Source organism: Panthera tigris, chromosome B2, assembly GCF_018350195.1.
Source record: "Panthera tigris isolate Pti1 chromosome B2, P.tigris_Pti1_mat1.1, whole genome shotgun sequence".
Classification (NCBI taxonomy): domain Eukaryota; kingdom Metazoa; phylum Chordata; class Mammalia; order Carnivora; family Felidae; genus Panthera; species Panthera tigris.
In genome coordinates this window covers 29449248-29465524 of record NC_056664.1, presented here as the reverse complement: position 1 = coordinate 29465524, position 16277 = coordinate 29449248, and the positions used below count along the sequence as shown (strand labels likewise).

The 16277-nt window shown below is 42.9% G+C and overlaps 1 long non-coding RNA gene across 1 annotated transcript; it reads left to right on the top strand.

The window, feature by feature from the left end:
* The first annotated feature begins 14750 nt into the window (after positions 1-14750).
* Positions 14751-16133, top strand: LOC122238366. Its single transcript, XR_006217277.1, has 3 exons — positions 14751-14830; positions 15007-15198; positions 15992-16133. It is a non-coding gene; the product is annotated as an uncharacterized LOC122238366 (long non-coding RNA).
* The last annotated feature ends 144 nt before the right edge of the window (positions 16134-16277 follow it).

Here is a 16277-nt window from a genome sequence, read left to right as displayed (position 1 = left end):
AATCAGAGAAGACATGGGGGCGGGGGGATGAGGGCACACACAGCACAAGGGGGTAAGTTTGCTGGAAAGAGCAACAAACTGGAGTGGAGACAGGGAGTCATTGGGGGCACTCAGAAAGGAGGGCAGGAAAGTGTGGAGCCCTAAGAGGTGGGCAGACCAGAAACAAGGGCAAAGGAGAAAAATAAAGGGGTTGGAGTGAAACCAAGAGATGGAGAAGAGGAGGGAGACTGAGGCCTAAGGTTTGAAATGAAGGGACAGAGGGAGATGACAAGTGTAAGCAGCTAGGAAAGGAAGGGGCAATGGAGAGACAGACCAGGGGAAACAGAGGCCTAATGTCTGAGTCAAACCTGTTTCTGGGTGACAGGACACAGAGACCCCAGACCTCCCCCTGGGGACATCCTAATCCCTCAGCCCATTTGAGGCACCACCACGGTCCCCAATGGCACTCCCCATCCTTCCCCTCCTCCTGCAGTGGCCAGGCTGCCTCCCTCCCACACCAACAGCCAAGAGCAGTCCCTCCCCGTGAGGGATGGGCGCAGCTCCAGTCCTCACTGCTGCCGTCCCAGTTTAGCTCTGGCTTCTGCCCTCTCACCTCCAGCTCAGGGTTCTCCTGGGCCCCAGTGCCCCCGTCTCAGGCCTTTGGGGTTCCAGGTCTGGGACTGCCAAGGACGCCTGGCTTTGTCCGCCCATCCGGGGGTTGGGAGCAGCTGCCCTAGCCAGCTGCGGCCGGCTTCAACGTGACCATGGCAACCCAGCCCCACTCCCCTCCCCCAAGCCACTGCCGCAGTCCCGCAGAGAGGGAGGGAGCTGCCAGACCAAAAGAAAGGAAGGGAGGGGGCAAAGGGCTTCAAAACTGAACCAAAGGGAGACCACAGACAAAGAGACCCCAGACAAAGGGAGATGAGGGAGGCAGCGTAAGGGGAAAGCAGCATTGGCTAGCTGTGGCTGAGGGCTTACTTAAGCAGGGGATGTCTGGTCCTGCCGGGGGGGGGGGGGGGGGGGGGGGGTTGGTGCGTGGAGAATCCAGGCAAGGGAAGAGAGATTAGCTTGACTGGCTGCAGGCCTTTGGAGGCCGCCTTCTGGGTCCCTAAGAATTCACTTCTTTCTCTAAGGATTTTGCAAAAGACACCCTTAGTTTTCAAGAACAGCCCCAACTTCAAACATATGCTGACCTGCCACCTCTGAAATCAAATGTCCTTGTCAGACAGTGTGTACCAATTCTTAGTTTGGAAAATATGATCCTTAAAGCCAAAGGTGACTGATTAGGCTTGGAGGTGTGGCACAGGGAGAGAGATACTGACCACGCCTCTCACAGTACTGAGAGTAGGCAGAGTACCAAACGGGGAGGGAAGAAAGCAAGGGCTGGCCTCTCAGAGGTGAGGCTTGACATTGCCACTTACCATCTAGTTTCTTATACTGAGTCCTACTACATCCCAGTTCCCTCACCGGTAAGATGGACATGGTAATAATGCCTGCCCCTGGAGTCTGTAGGGATGATAATATGAGATGGCATCTGTAAAGCACAAACCCTTTTCGTGGAAGCAACCAACCAAATTCCACTAATGTGATCTCCCTCTGTGGCTCCCTCATGTGTCACTTGGGTCTCTTGAGTTCCACCTCCCAATTGATTCCATAGTTTTTGTTTGTGCTCTGAAAGTAAGTGCTGTGAGAGATACATTGAGGAACCCAACCCGCTCCATGTCCTTTAGGCATTTACAGTCTAGAGGAGAAACGAGGCATATATATGCATATATATATATATATATATATATATATATATATATGAATGTGTATGTGTATGTATGTAATCATGGAAGATAGGATGACCCCTGCTATAATTGGAGCTGGAAGGAACTGGGGATAGCCAGGGGAGGAGCAGACCGGGTCCTCCTGAGTCAAGATCAAAGAAGACTTCATGGAAGAGTTGGAGCTTGAATTGGACCTTAAGTCAGAAAGAGATTTGCAGAGATGAGGCAGGGCCGCTCCCGGATGAAGAAGCTGAGGGAATAGCAAGGAGACATGCTTTATGGGGAGCTGCAGCTGTGACTGGCAGACAGGGTCTGTCCAGGTGAGTAAACCCAGAAAGGCAGAGTGAGGTGAGATAATCTCATTAGTAGTTTGGCTTATTCTGAAGGTGAGGAGGAAGAGTCTTGGGGTATTGAGCTGGGAAATGGCTTGATTAGATTTTAAAGGTGGTTTCTGGCAGCAGTGTGTTGGCAGCATCTGGCAGAGCAACAGCTGGGGGGGAGGGAGGAGTTGATTCCAACTTTATCCCGGCCACATCTAGCCAGTATTTCACCTCCCGCCCCCCAGCCTGGAATGCCAGGAGGAAATGCTGAGATCCTACAGAAGAGCAGTGTATGTGCTAGATATTTTTGTGGTATTTTCACATCATTTGGTTGTCTCCTTGGAGCCTTTGAGGTGCGAGACGCAGGGCTCCTCATGAAAGGGGAACCAGACCTGGAGAGGTTGTAACTTGCCTCAGATCTTGAGGAGTTACTGCTTCCCACCCAGGCCTCTCCTAGATTGCTTTACCTCTCTCTTTCTTCTTCAAAAGGGGGAGGTATCTAGGAGGGAGATCCATATCAGCCTCTGTGGGGCTAGACACTCACCTGAGCTACTTGAGTCTTGCTCCCCCTGGAAAACTCCACCTTTCATCTGACTCTTTGGTGAGGCTCATGGTCCCTGCAGTGAACAGGGTGACCACAGGGGGGCGCTCCCTTCACGGCTGACCAATATTATTGGCTGGACAAAGAAGTGAAAGCCTGGGGGTGGGGGAAAGAGTTTCCAGCCTGGGCCTGGAAAGGCAGATAGGCAAGGAGAAATGAGAAAGGCTGAGTGGAAGCTGACAGGGTTGCTGCAGGTCTCATTAGGGTGAAATTTCCCGACAGCCATGTATCAGAAATACTGCTATTTATAGACAGAATCTCAGAATCTTTACTTTCTCTTTTCTGTTGTCCTTTGCAGCCCTTGGCCTCTTTCTGAAAACACTGCTGATTACTGAACCTTGTTAAGGCCAGGCTCTGCCCTCATCACTTTCCTGAGTCACCTTATTTGGTCCTCAGCACAGCTCTGTGATGTAGTGTTTTGATATATGCCCACTTTTACAAGGGCAGAAACAGGAGAAGTCAACTTGCTCACAGACATACACAGCAACTGGCAGATCTGGAATTCAAACCCTAAGCCTTTTAACTCCAAAGCCAAAGCTAGACAGTAGGGTCTTAGCCATCATTATTTTCCCAAATCTAGGGTCTGTAAAAAGCCTTGTCCTTTCCTTTTAGTCCTCAAAAAGACTCTAACTTCCTTCACCTCCCAAGAATACATTGTCACCTCCCACAAAATCATTGTTTGTGTACAAAGAATGTACAGAGATCCAACAATGGCAAAAGATTTGCTCAAGGTCACACTGGAAGTCAAGGTCACTACTAGGATAGTATTTCTCAAACTGAGGTCCCTGGACTCCTGACAACCCATGATGCCCTGTGAAAATGATTAAATTCCATGTTTTTGTTTCATTGGTGATTTTTTAAAAGTGTTATAAGCATTTTCTGGATCATATGTAACAGATCTTACATACATACAGGGCTAGTATGTGAGTGTCTGTGTTTGTTTATGTTTGTGTTTAGCTTTTTATGGTCAAGTTAGTTCTTCTGTAACTGTCTGGGCTGCATTTGTACTAAGTGAAGTCCAGAAGACATGTACTGACAAAGATTTCTTAGCAATTTGAATAGACACAAGTATGGGGAGAACTGAGTCATCACTGGGCACACAGTGGAATATTGTGTCAATTTCAAAAGAACCTGAATTAGGCAGTATGTGTTTATGTTGCCAGAAGCAGCTTCATTTCAGAAAAACAGCTACTCATCACATCAAATTAGTTACTTCAAATTGCCTTTTTACTTTTATGTGGATTTATTTCTACTTTGTTTTGTTTCTACAGCTTTATAACTGCTCAAGTATTTTTTTTTAATTTTTTAATGTTTATTTATTTTTGAGAGATAGACAAAGCACAAGCAGGGGAGGGGCAGAAAGAAAGGGAGACACAGAATCTGAAACAGGTTGCAGGTTCTGGGCTGTCAGCACAGGGCCCAACACGAGGCTTGAACTCACAAACTGTGAGATCATGACCTGAGCTGAAGTCAGACGCTTAACAGACTGAGCCACCCAGTTGCCCCTAACTGCTCAAGTATTGAAGCATAAGGAATTCAGAGTTAGCTGGATTTGCATGCATGGTTTATACACATTTAAATTATAAAAATAATTTAAGTCAAGTCCATGAGGATTGTATTTCTTTCAAAAGGGTCCATACATTATTCAAGTTTTAAAGCAGGACTAAACTAAACCAGGGCCTTCAGGAGCCTCCAGAGGAAACCTGTAGTGATAGAATTCCTGTTAAGGACCAGAAATCTCCTCACCCTCAAGGTCCAGTACAAGGAAGTTAGAACTTGGGGCCTCTGGGCTACTGAAATGGGGGTTGGTCACAGAGTGAGGAAGTCATAGAGCAGGCACCTGGGGGAAACTCCAAAAAGAATTTATGTGACAGAACCAGGAAATGAGGTGAGAATGTGTAGAATTTTTCCCAAATATGTGTAAACAGATTTTTTAAGGAAATGGCAGTGTCTATGAAAATATTAAATGTGCATAATTTTCCCTGGCAATTCTACCCCTAAGAATTTATCCTACATGGATATATTTGTACAGGTGTGCAAAGATGTGTACAGGGTTTCCATTACCTTGTTTGAAATGGAAGGAAGGATCCAAAATCTATAAAGAACTTATCAAACTCAACACCCAAAAAATAAATAATCCAGGGAAGAAATGGGCAAAAGACATGAATAGACACTTCTCCAAAGAAGACATCCAGATGGCCAACTGACACATGAAAAGATGCTCAACATTACTCATCATCAGGGAAATACCAATTAAAACCACAATGAGATACCACCTCTCACCTGTCAGAATGGCTAACATTAACAACTCAGGCAACAACAGATGTTGGTGAGGATGCGGAGAAAGAGGATCACTTTTGAACTGCTGGTGGGAATGCAAACTGGTGCAGCCACTCTGGAAAACAGTATAGAAGTTCCTCAAAAATTAAAAATAAAAGCACCCTACAACCCAACAATTGCACTATGCGGTATTTATCCAAGGGATACAGGTATGCTGTTTCAAAGGGGCACATGCACCCCAATGTTTATAGCAGCACTATCAACAATAACCAAAGTATGGAAAGAGCCCAAATATCCATCGATGGATGAATGGATAAAGAAGATGTGGTATATATATATACATATATATATATGTATATATATATATGTACATATATATATACATATATATGTACATATGTACATATATATATACACATATATATATACGTATATATATATGCAATGGAGTATTGCTTGGCAATCAAAAAGAATGAAATCTTGCCATTTGCAAGTACGTGGATGGAACTAGAGGGTATTATGCTAAACAAAATTAATCAGAGAAAGACAGATATCATATGACCTCACTCATATGAGGCTTTAAGATACAAAACAGATGAACATAGAGAAGGGAAGCAAAAATAATATAAAAAACAGGGATCGGGACAAAACATAAGAGACTCTTAAATATGGAGAACAAACAGAGGGTTACTGGAGGGGTTGGGGGAGAAGGGATGGGCTAAATGGGTAAGGGGCATTAAGACATCTACTCCTGAAATCAATGTTGCACTGTATGCTAACTAACTTGGATGTAATTTTTTTTTAATTTTTTTTTTAATGTTTATTTATTTTCGAGACAGAGACAGAGCATGAACGGGGGAGGGTCAGAGAGAGGGAGACACAGAATCTGAAACAGGCTCCAGGCTCTGAGTTGCCAGCACAGAGCCCGATGCGGGGCTCGAACTCACGGACCGCGAGATCATGACCTGAGCTGAAGTCGGACGCTTAACCGACTGAGCCACCCAGGCGCCCCTAACTTGGATGTAAATTTAAAAAAATAAATTAAATTTTTAAAAAAGAAATGGAAGGAAGGAAAGAAAAGCAGAAGAAAGGAAAAGAAGACAGTGAAATGTTCATTAATCATGGTGAAGAGCCATGAAAATGGTGTTTTCATGAGGGTTGAGGGTTTCCCAATAACATGCCCTGAGACAAGGACTTACATAGAAGTAATTTCCTTGGGAGGGGAGCCCAGGAAGCACAAGTGAAGGGCTGGGAGGAGTGAGACAGGGAAGGAAAAAGAGCCAATGGTGTGTATGTTAATTTGTGGACTACTGTTGGGGAACACTGGGACTTAAAACTTTGGAGAGCCATCTAAGGAACTGTATAGAGTTCTCCTCAGATTTGTCCCCCTAAGAGATAAAGAAGTTATTTCCCACCATTTTAGTCAGCTTGGACCATCATAACAAAATACCACAGACTGGATGACTTAAACAACAAACAATTCTTTCTCACAGTTCTGGAGGCTGGGAAGCCCAAAATCAAGGTCTTGGCAGATTTGGTGTCTGGTGAGAGCCCTCTTGAAGGTTTGCACAGGGCTGCCTTCTTGCTTTGTCCTCACATTGCAGACACAGAGCACAGAGTTCTGGTCTCTTCCTCCTAAGGACACTAATCCTATCATGGGGGCTCACCCTCCTGACCTCATCTAAACCTAATTACCTCTCAAAGGCCCCACTTCCAAATACCATCCCATGGGGGATTAGGGCTTCAACATATGACTTTTTTGGTGAGGGGACAAATCATCCAGTTCATAGCACCCACCAACTCCTATCCCTCACTGGTGGGGGCTTGCCCTTGGAGGTATTAATTCCTTGGCACTTCTAGTCTTCCTTAAATGGCTAAGTGACCTCTCATAGCACTAGAGAAAACCACCAAACAGAGAAGCAAAGAGACTGGAGCATTTGAGTAGTGTATATATGCCCATAAATACATATATATGTGCCTATGTGTACACATGCATATGAGTGGGTAGACCTGTGTGAATGCTATAGAACAATATCTGGAGTAAATCAAAGAGGTCTACAAATGGTGGAGGAAAGGAAGTTTTATTTTGTACTGTGTGCTTCTCTGTATACTTTAGTTTTTATAATAAGCTTAACTAATTTTATATTTTTAAGAGTAATAACTTAAATGTAACAAGACAGAAAAATAAAATAATAATGGCCTAGCCCAGCCAAACACCAGGGGGAAAACAAATGCTACTCCACTCCAATCAGCAAAGGCTGAGTGAGGAGCCTCACTCTGATATTTGGCTCTCTGATACTTGGCTCTCTGATACCTTAAACGCCTCTCCCTTTTAGAGGTGACAGCAGAGAAGACTCAGTGAGGATCACAGACTTTCATCCCTGCCCAATAGTAAAGGGCCCCCACTACAGAGCTCATTTTTAAAAGCAGAAAATACCATAACCAAAATAAAAAGTTCATTGGGTAGGCTCAACAGCAGAACAGAAAGGACCTCTGTGATTATAACAAAATATCTAACTTTTGTGTCACTGGGGTCCCAGTAAGAGTGGAAAATCAGAGTGCAACTAAAAAAGAACTTGAACAAATAATGGCTGAAAATTTCCTATATTTGGCAAAATACATAAACTTACAGGTTTAAAAGGCTGAGCAAGCCACAAAGTAAACTCAAATCTATGTCAAAACACATTACAGTGTAGCTCCTGAAAACCAAAGACAAAAAATTTTGAAAGCAGCAAGAAATGACACATCACCTATGGGGGAAAAATAATTCAAATGACAGAAACCATGGACACCAGAAGAAAGTGGCACAACATTTTTCAAGTGCTGAAGGAAAAGAACTGTCCGCCCACTATTCAACATCCATGAAAAATATCCATTGGGAATGAAGGGGAAACCAAGATATTCCTAGAAGAACTAAGAGAATTTGTCATCAGCATTCCTACCCTAAACTGAATTAAAATAGAAAGGATGTGATAAAAGAAGGAAACCTGGAACATCAGGAAGGAAGAAAGTACAATGGAACAAGCAAAAATATGGGAGTATTATACTTTCTTACCTCTTCATGCCAAGTTTAGCCACGTCCCTGCTCTACTCAATGAAATGTGAACAGAAGTGATATGTGTTACTTCCAGGAAGTAGCTTTGAAAGCCAGGGTATGGTTCTCTATGACTCCATCTGGGTCCTAGTGTGAGATGACAGAGGGAGAGCCATGGCCAAACCGTAATATACAGCGTGAGCAAAGGGTAAACCTTGAGTGTTGTGAGCCCTTAAGAGTGTGGAGTTTTTGTCACCATGACAAAACTAATACATAATCCCTTATACATCTGCATAGTTCTTTTGTGCTCTCAAAACCTTTTCCACATTATTTCCTTTGATCTTCACAAAACCCTATGATTTATGGGGGCAAGTTGATGATATTTCTATATCAGAGAAATACTGTCCCCATTATCAACAGTCCCCATTATCAACAGACATTAAATAAATTCCTATACCACTTGAAGCATTGTTCCATAGAGATGCCTGTGTAAGAAGCAGCTGGATAGCAAATTAGTCACTGCAATTTGGAACACTCACAGTTATAGCTTCCTATATGAGGTTCTCACCAGTGATTACTGTTTGTCTTCTTTGTCCACAGTATGTTAGTAGGCTTGGGATGTCTTTCCAGGCCTCTCCTTATACATAAGTTTAATCTGCTCTAGTGGGTGACTGCACATTTTTTTGAGGTGACATCACAGGTCTGCTAAATTAGAGATAGTATATGCCACATAGTATATATTTTAAGTCATACTTTATCAAACAAAACCTTCAAATGTGGTGAAAATCCATTGTTTTCATTCAGTACTATGTAATGCTGTGTAACAAACCACCCCAAAAGTTAATAGCTTCAAACAATAAACAATTCTCTCCTCTATACACACACACACACACACACACACACACACATGCACGTACACACTCACACAAGTAATAATTTGTTATTACTAACATTAAAAAAATAATTTACACATCAAAAACCTCCCTCCTTGCCTTGCCACCAAAACAGACCTCTTTGGGCATTCCTTCTCTCAGAAAACTGCCCATCACTGTCCAGCTGGACAAGCCCAATTTCTTGGGGTCCACCTTGGTGCCTCTTTCTCTCTTTTATTTATTTTTTTTAACGTTTATTTATTTTTGAGGCAGAGAGAGACAGAGCATGAACGGGGGAGGGTCAGAGAGAGGGAGACACAGAATCCGAAACAGGCTCCAGGCTCTGAGCTGTCAGCACAGAGCCCGACGCGGGGCTCGAACTCACGGACCGCGAGATCATGACCTGAGCCAAAGTCGGCCGCTTAACCGACTGAGCCACCCAGGCGCCCCTCTTTCTCTCTTTTATGCCTATATTCAATCCATGGACTTTACTCCCTAATATTTCTCAAATCTGAAAATCTCTTTCCATCTCCTCCATCAACTCTCCTAATTCACATGTCTTGCCTAGAATAATCCAGGACCCCTTGGCCTTCACCCTGGTCCACTCCAATCAATCTTTCACACTGCAGACAGTATAACCTTTTCAAAATGAACCTCTGATAATGTTATCCCCTCACTAAAACTCCATTTGTTTTAGTCAGGGGATTTCCTTTGCTCTCCTAGAAGGGAGATAAAATCCCCCACCATGATCTAGAGTCTCTGCCAGCTCCAGCAACTGAGTCTGCTGTCATGATCCCCCCCATTGTTCTTCCCTATTAACTCTCTCTTCCCCATCAACTCCAACCACTTCTGCTCACATACTATATCCCCAGCACCTAGCACATAAGAAGTGTGCAATAAATGTGTGTTGATTCAATAAATGAATGAATGGGCTTGTACATCATGCAAAGGTTGAGTTAGTCCTCTAAGACAGCAATACTGATGGATCTTAAAAACATAGTACTGAATAAAAAAATAAGTAGAATGAGACTTATAAAATATTATTTTGATACCATTTATTTAAGATAAGAGTATATGCACACAAAATAGCAATACAATTTATAAAACACTTTCAAGCAAAAGGAAAAACATGGAGCACATTAGAAGGACTGCCCAGGAAGAGATAAATAGAATTAGGAGTGGAATAAAATGGAATAAATAAACAACATAGAGGCTTTGCCCAGGCACATGAGAACCATGTGCCATAAGGTCCCATAGGGGAGGAATGAGAAAGAAGCACTGGTGTAGAATGACTAAGAGAAGAGGCCCAGGCTGAGCCCTGAGGAGCATCCATGTGAGGAAGAGGGGTAGAGTTGTCAGCATAGGAGCTGAGCTAGCAGAAAGGAGCCAGGGGAGCCAGATGTCTTGGAGGCCCATGGAAGGAGCATGTAAGGGGGTCATGGTCAACTGTAGCATTTGAGTTCTGCAAGAGATCACTCCTAATCTCTTGACTCAGCCTTTTAAGTATTAAGTTTTATATGTAGATCATCTTAATTTATTTTGAATAAGTAATACATTCCTATGGTTCAAACTTAAAAAGATCTGAAAGTGAATCTTCTCTCCCACCAGATTCTCAGGCCATCCGGTTCCTTTCCCCAGAAGCAATGCTGCCAATGGGCTATTTATCTTTCTGATATTCTTATATCCTTCTGTATATATACAAGCAAATTTATAATATACACATACAAACATACTTTTTTGTTTTTTAAACAAAAATAAGTGTGTTGTGTGTATGTGGATGTACTATTCAGTTTCCCACTTTTTGATATCAGTACATCAAGAGCTTACATATAGTTTTTACAATTGCTAAGCATTCCGTGGTATAGAAATACCATAATTTTTAAAAATGACCTCCTATTGATGGCCATTTGAGTTATTTCTATCCTTTTGCGTGAACAATGCTGCAGCAAACCATCTTGTACAGGAGCTATGTCACACATGATTGAGTATGTTTGTAGGGAAAATTCACAGAAGTGGCTTTGCTGAGTAAAAGGGAATTTGTGATTTTGATGGACTCAGCCAATTGCCTCCTACAGAAATTGAACAATTTTATACTCATACCACAAATGTAGGAGGGTTTTCTTCGTATAGATTTTGATAGAGATTTGCCCCCATAAATGAACTGACAAAATTCGGAAGTTGAAGAAACTGAGATATAGTTAGAGGCACTGTAATTAAAAAATAAAAAGACAATGAAGGAAAGAAAGAGAGAGAGAGAGAAAGAAAAAGAGAGAGAGAGAAAGAAACCACCTTTTCTTTTGTGTTCAGAAGAGCTTTTGAAACTTTACCACTTTCTCTTTAAAAAAGGTTTTGCTTGGGGCGCTTGGGTGGCTCAGTCAGTTAAGTGTCCAACTTCAGCTCAGGTCGTGCGGTTTATGAGTTTAAGCCCTGCGTCAGGCTCTGTTTTGACAAGTTGGAGCCTGGAGCCTGCTTTGGATTCTGTGTCTCCCTCTCTCTCTGACCCTCTCCCACTCATACTTTGTCTCTGTCTCTGAAAAATGAATAAGCCTGAAAAAAAAAATTTTTTTTTAAAGAGATTTTGCTTACTGCAGCCTACAGATTACTGTCTGAAGCCTGTCCTCTATGTCCCCTTGCATGGGCAAGTGGCGCTGCCATTCAAACACTAGTTCCATTATGAATGCTGAGAAGAAAAAAAAATCCTGGCTAAGTTAGAAAAGAATGGCATAAAGTAGGACACAGGCAGAAATAAAATTTAAATAACTTTTCAAAAGGACTGGAGATATATCAACCGATTACAATATATGGATCTTATTTCTTGATTTTCCAAGAAACTGTATATGTGTGTGTAAAACAATCAGAAAATTAATTCTTTAACCCTGACTTGCTATTTAATGATATCATGAAGGAATCAATGTAGATATTTTGAGGTGTGATAATGATATTGTGGTTACATTTTTTAAAAAGAGAGCTGTTACTCTTGGAGATCAGAGTAAAATATTAATGAAAGAAATGGCACAATGTTTGAGGCTGCCTCAAAACAATGGGGCAGATGGGGCTGGCAGTGGATGAACCAAGACTGGTCATACATTTATATGCCACAGGCATATAAATGTATACAATGTATAAATGTATACAATGGAGTCTATTACAACATTCTCTCTCCTTTTAAATATGTTTGAAACTTTCTATATGAAAAGCATTTTTTAATTTAAAATTTTAAGTGTTTTACAAACTTATATTTGCTCCTCAAAATGAGTTTTGATGGGATGCTTGAATTATTCCATCAGATAGATTAATAAAAGAAGGTTTAGAAATTTTTTTTCATAAAATGATTTTGATAAGAGAAGATGGGGAAGTTCTTATGTGTTCCACATATAGAAGCACTGCTCCCATAGAGATTAGAGCAATGAGGAACAGTGGGAATACAGGAGTGGCTTCCTTGGGTCTGCCTGGGGTGTGGGGATGGGGGGGGGGGGAGGGGGATACTGCAAAGACTTCACAGAGGAGGCTACACCCAAGCTGGACAGGAAGAATGATTGGAGTTTACAGGTCAAAAAGCAGGGAGGAAGCACTCCAGGTAGAGGGCATTACTACATGCAAGAGCCTGGAGGTGTGAGAGAGACCACTGCAGGCATTAAGTAGAAGGAAAGAGGTGAATTGTAAAAGATTATATTATGCACATTTATCAGTCAGAATGTTTGTGGCTGCAAGTGCAAAGTTTTTGGGTTTAAAAGGTTTCCAGACAAAAGGTTCTGGGTTAATTTGGTGGCTTGATGATGCCATCGAAGATCTAGCTTCTTTCCATCTCGCTGTTCCCCAATCCTTGGTGTGTTGGAATTCATTCTCATAGACTGTGGTTTGCTGCTGCAACAGCAGATACCACATCTTCAACAACCATGTTCAGAGGCAGAAAGGTTTTCCCAGAAGTGCCCCAGCCAACTTTCCCTCACTTCTAACTGGGCCCAGAGCTCTACTACTAAATCAATCATGGCAAGAGGGATGGAAGAGGCATTAGACCAATCATAGTAATATGTATATCCTTTTGGGCTGTGAAGGGACCTCCATCTCTGAATTTATGAGAGGACAGGATTGAAATAATAAATACAATTTGTAAAAGCTTTGCCATCAAGGAAGCAGGGATGACTGTTTTGTGAGGGCCAAAAGTATCCTCTGCAAAAAGCTTTCATGGAATTATATGGGCTTTCTTAAAGGGACTCGCCTGCCATGCCAAGAGATTTGGATCTGATCCAATAGGTTCTGGAAAGGCTTTTTTTAAACTGAGCCTGGGTATGATCAGATTTGCATAATGTTATAAAGAATGATATGAAGGGGGGCACCTGGGTGTCGTCTGACTACAGCTCAGGTCATGATGTCATTGCTCATGAGTTCGAGCCCCACATTGGGCTCTCTGCTGTCAGCACAAAGCCAGCTTCAGTTTTTGTCTCCCTCTCTGTCTGCCCCTCCCCAGCTCATGCTTTCTCTCTGTCTCAAAAATAAATAAAAACGTGAAAATTTTTTTTAAAAAAAGAATGATATGAATCCAGGGAACTGAGATCAGAGGCAGGGGTGTCAGTAATACAGCTATTTTTTGTGTGCTTCTAATTCTAAATCATTTGCATATCAGGGAACCAAAGCTGGCAGGTGGATAGATAACCTATCATGACTGCTGGATTGCAGGCAGCAAAAACTGTCCTTGGAGATCTTCCTGATGAACTTCATAGCTCTTGATGCTTGGGTGGAACTAACCTAAGTACAAAGAGCAGACTTAGTGCTTGACTAGGATCCACTGTGGTGGTGGTTGAGGGGGTCAGTGGCCAGGATAGGAGAGGGCTGATAATGTCTTAATCAAAGAAGACTGATACAAGTGCTAAATTCTGCTGCTATGCTCCTGGGACAGACCACCATGTCCCATTCAAGGCACCAAAAGTGACAACCTGGGGCACCTGGGTGGCTCAGTCGGTTGAGTGTCCCACTCTTGATTTTGACTCAGGTCCTGTTCCCAGGGTCATGGGATTGAGCCCTGTGTCTGGCTCTGAGCTGAGTGTGGAGCCTGCTTGAGATTCTCTCTCTCTCCCTCTGCCCTTCTCCCCCACCATCTCTCTCTCTCTCTCTCTCTCTCTCTCTCTCTCTTTCCCTCTCTCTCTGAAATTAAAAACAAAAACAAAACACAAACAAATGAAAAAAAGTGACAACCTGAGACTTCTAATTGCCTAATTTTAGGCATCATGCCATAGACTATACTCCCATCTATGATACATTCACCTGAGGAGAATGCCCATCTATAATGCATTCATCTCATGCATTACTCAAGAACTTCATAATGACCTGTCCCCTGATCCGAGGGCAATAGTGATACAAGTGGCACACCTCATTCTCTGTACTGCTGGAGTCCCTCCCTTCATTATAGATAGTTTGCCACCACTATACAACCTACACAACTACACTACACTACACAACTTGATCATCAGCCGAGGCTTGAAGTTTACATCATGTCTCTGGAAAACAGCGTTCAAACTTCTCCACTGGAGGAGTTGCCTGTCCATTTGCCACTGACCACAGCAGGGGCCACATTCAGTGTAGCTGCCACCGCCTGCAGGTATTCCTCCAGTCTTGACGAGGTGCCCACCTGGAGTGAGGCGTGGCCTATGTGCTCCACAAAAACCCTGTATGGAGTAGTGAGGGGTTAGAGGTACAAGGCAGAGGAGGAAATTTCTCTACCGAGATCTATCCTCCCCTTAATGGGATGGGCCTTTTAAGTCGTTGAACTTACTTTATAACATCATTTACAGAACACTCTACTCATAGAATGAAATTATTCAAATTATGAAAGAATCTCTCACTTGAGGAAATAATCACATGAACCCATCAGGTAATATCTTGTCTTAATTTTATTATAGGGTATGTTTCCTGATCAATAGGCACTTCACAAAAGGAGGGACTGAAAGTTTCTGTATTCCAAGCCACAGAACCAGAAAGTAAGAAAATAAAAAAGGTGTCTACAGTCATACCACCCTGAACACTCCCAATCTCTTCTGGTCTCAGAAGCTAAGCAGGGTTGAGATTGGTTAGTACTTGGATGGGAGAAAATAAGAAAGGAAATCTGACATTTTAATGGTGTAAAAAAATTATATATCTGGATTTTCTTGGACAGGAAGCTAATATTCCATGCTGGATTTCAACCCCGGATGACCACCAAACTGAGTTTAGTTTCTCTGGGCTACATGGAGACAGACGTGCAGTGGGGAGACCTGGGACAGGATGAGAAGCAGACAAAGGGTCTCAGTCTTACTGTCTGTTCACTGGATGTTTTCTATGAGATCCTTTCATTTCCATAGAAAGTGAGGTAAGAATACATCTCCTTCATGTGTTATTTGGTAGCTGGGGAGACTTTTCATTCTCATGTAAAACCCCAAGGAAGATTGGTACTCAAGGTTTTCAAGGCCCAAATCCAAACAGTATAGAGTCTCAGAGGTATGCACTAGGTGCTCTCTGCCATGTACCTCCTGCCCAGAACTTCGGTTTATCTCTCTGTGGGGTTTCCTAGGCCGAAAGAGAATGTGCCTCCAAGACCTCCCTCAGTTCCTCCCGTACTTCTTTCTTCAACCTTCCACTTCCCCCTCTGTGAGCCTTCCTTTCACCTTCTCTCAAAATTTCCTACCTCCTCATGTCTGCACTGGCCTGCCTCCCTCTTCTGCCAGGGTTAACAAATCCTTGGCCTCCTCTTACAGTGTTATTATCACAGCCACCAGGCCATTCTCTTTGCTATCCAGTTTTGCTTCAGGAAATAGAGAGTTTAGGAACCATGGTGTGGAATGGTAGGGAGAAAGCTCTTGGGAAAACACAGTTCATGTTTTTCTTTAACTGTCACTAAGTGTGAAAAAAAATCAGACAATTTTAGCACAGCAAGGATTAATCTCCTGCACGAGGCCCCATGGGATAAGGAGGGGTGGTGCCCCACATGGTAAGGCAGACTGTCAGCATCTATTTGCCTGAGGGTTGCCAAGCTTCATGCGCAAAACTCACCCAAGCAGAAGCAGCAATCATCCACAATGAACTGGACCCAATAACAAAGTCTTGCACGTAAAATTTTAAGTGACTGTTGTTGTGTGTTTTGTTTTGTTTTCATCTTGCAACAGGCTGTAAACTCCATGGGTACAGAGACCACATGTATCTTGTTTACCACATGGCTAGCATGGAAAAGGAATTCAGGAAATATTTGTTGAATTAAAGAGTAAGTGGATGTAATTTGTTACCACCTCTAGTCCTCCTTCCCAGGCAAAAGGAAGACTGAATGTCAGTATGAATCTGCAGTTCCGGAAGTTCTGTAAGACCCTGGAGCACACAGGCATTGCTTGGGCAGCCCTCTAATGAAGTGGAACATGAAAGAGAGGGAAAGACCTTTCCCCCCTGGGTACAGACATA